Below are 2,899 nucleotides of genomic sequence, written 5' to 3'. Positions count from 1 at the left end.
TTGTATACTGGCCACATTGGTCAGTTGTATTCTGATCTAAAAATTATTATTTTTTTTGTGGTGAATTTCCAGCATACAAAGGTACATTTGCCCTTTCTATTCCTTTTTCTAGACCGACCGGCCAAAGGATAATGACATTAACCAAAAAATAAAACTAAAAATCTTAAAAAATTATTTCGCTTTGAATTCGAAGGTAAGACTCGTTTTGTTTTGCAAAAAGTGTGAATGTATTGCACTGCTGCGCTCCAGTGGGTATCCTTTAAAGCTTAGGGTATGCAGTATAGAATAATTTTTTTTTTTAATTTAAACAAATAAAATCTTTGGTAAGATCTAATTTTTTAAATGCGCATTAATAAGTGCAATTGTTTATTTACTTGTGAAAAATGCGGTTTACTTAAAAGGGCGGCTACTAAAGGAGGTACAGATTCTCCCTGTTGGTATTGACTTAACTACCAAACCACCGAATGGAGTACATTCTGTAACGATTTACAATATGAAAAAAAAGTAAAATTTTTTACAAACTGAGTTTTAGTTTTGCATTGATGACTACGAGCACGAATATATCTACATATACATATGTACATGTACCTACTTTGGATGATTTTTTTCTGAGACTATCAGCGAAGCTTAGGGCTTTAATCCGTCTTGTATTGAATTATCCCAAAAATCATATTGGCTTGTTCCTGAAAGCACTATATGTATGTACACAGTGCTTTCAGGAACAAACCAATGCTACTTTTTGCTTGAAATACTTTTCATATCAAATATGTAGGTCTTAATTTTTAAAAACCTAGATTTCTTTGCCTATTGCACAACACACATACATAATTTTAAAGCAATCAGTTATACTCTGTCTAAAAAAAACGCATATTCTAGAAATGAGGTCCGTATGCGTACTACATTACTTCGCCCCCTATATTACGATTCATATTTTAAGATATACCGAAATTATTTTAATAGACTGTAAATAATACCAGGGGACCGTAACGATTATAAACTTTGTAATAAAAGTTATAATTTAACCGTAAAAATTAGATTTATATTTTTCTGATCAAATTGAATCGTTATTTTATGACTTTTGTTTTTTCAATCAAGAAAAATCGTTAAATTTGGATTTTTTCAGTAAATTTTTAGTCAGAAAGGTATTTATTTTTTCGATTATATCATGATCTTTATTTTCAGATTTCAGAATTTTTAAACCAAACTTGAGAAACGGTCCATAAAGAATTTAAAACCATTATAACGGCTAAGATTGATCGAGAAAATAGAAATCTGTAATAACAATTACATTTGACAAAAAAAAACTCACGGAATAATGATCAAAAGTTTACCGAAAAAATAAAAATCCAAACTTATTTATTATTCTTGATAAAAAAAATAAAATAAAAATAACGGCTTTGCAATGAACAAAAACTTTAACTGTTGTGTGCCCAACCGACTACCAAGGTACCGTACCCATCGACACACATTGTATCAAATAACTTTTTTCTTGGAACAAATTTTTAAACTTCTCCCGTACTATCACGCTTTTACATGGAGAAATGCATTTAAAATATTTTATATCAATTTCTTTTTAGCCTAGAAATTTTCAATTTGAAAAATGCACACGAATAGTCCAACCGGTGTACCCACATACAAAATAGGTGGAAGGATGTATAAATAAATAAGGTATAACAAATAATATTGTTTTTAATAGTTTATTTATTAAATTGAGCTAATATAAATAATAATAAAAAATATCTAGTTTACTAAAACAACAAAAACACGTCTCTTTTTAATTTGCAGAGTAAAAAAAATGAATTATGAAAAATTTTACATTTGAAAACGTTCATATAAAAATTTAGTATTTTTACAACGCTTTTATCAACTTGCAATGTTGTGTTCCAGAAGCTTTCAATGTTGTGGATCCAGAAACTTTCAATGTTGTGTTCCGACACCAAAGCAAAGCTTTGAAAAGCTCCTATAAAAAAGCATAGTGAATAGGGCGAGGTAGATGACATCTAGATGTCGCTCTATGTACTACGTTTGCTACACCGGAAATAGACGACACGCCGTTTCTTTAAATAAAATTTGTTTGACTATTGTCAACTAAATCGAATGCTTTGTAAGTGAGGTGACTTGTGGACCACTTGAGGTATAGGTGGCCCAGTTGGTAATCACTTTGGGACCAGTTGGTAACTAGTTCGTGGGACCAGTTGGTAACCAGTCGGGGACCAGTCCGGGAACCAGTTTGGGACTAGCCCGAAACTACTTACCTTCGGGCCAGTTGGGGACCAGTTGGGGACCAGTTGGTCTTTTTAAGCAACTGTGGCCGTTTTAAGGGTAATTCTTGGGCTCCTGCACTGCCGCTCGGGGTTTCTGCCTTCTACGGTGGTAATTTTGGGCCGGGTTGCCTGTTTTGGCGGATTGTTGTGCTGTGTGCCGCGTATTACGTGTACCGGGTACCACTTTCTCGAGCGAATTGCTCTGGGGAACCTGTTGTGTGAGTTGCTGGCTTTTTGGCTAGACTTTGAGGAGGGTTTATACACGCATATCGGCGGAAATAGACGACACGCCATTTCTTTAAATAAAATTAATTGGTGCTCGTTTGTATGTACATACATATGTAAATGCATGTGTGTGCACCTTTCTATTAATATCGTTGAATTATTTTAATAGCTATTGCAAAATTTTATTCAGACAGGACTAAAAAGTAGAAAATAAATAATATAAAAAAAAACTTTTTAATATACAACGCTTTTATAAATGGACTAAAAAGTAGAAAATAATACTTCTCAGTCCCATAGAATTTGTTTTGATAACTTTTGATTTTGAAATTTTAGCAAAAGTCATTATAAACAATCTATGAAATCGAAAATGAAAAGCGTGGGGCGCATGTAATACACTTGAATTGATATGA

This window comes from Rhagoletis pomonella, unplaced genomic scaffold (assembly GCF_013731165.1).
Source record: "Rhagoletis pomonella isolate Grant_MI unplaced genomic scaffold, Rhpom_1.0 Rhpom_scaffold_00003, whole genome shotgun sequence".
NCBI classification, from domain to species: Eukaryota; Metazoa; Arthropoda; class Insecta; order Diptera; family Tephritidae; genus Rhagoletis; species Rhagoletis pomonella.
This window is presented reverse-complemented; position numbering follows the sequence as displayed.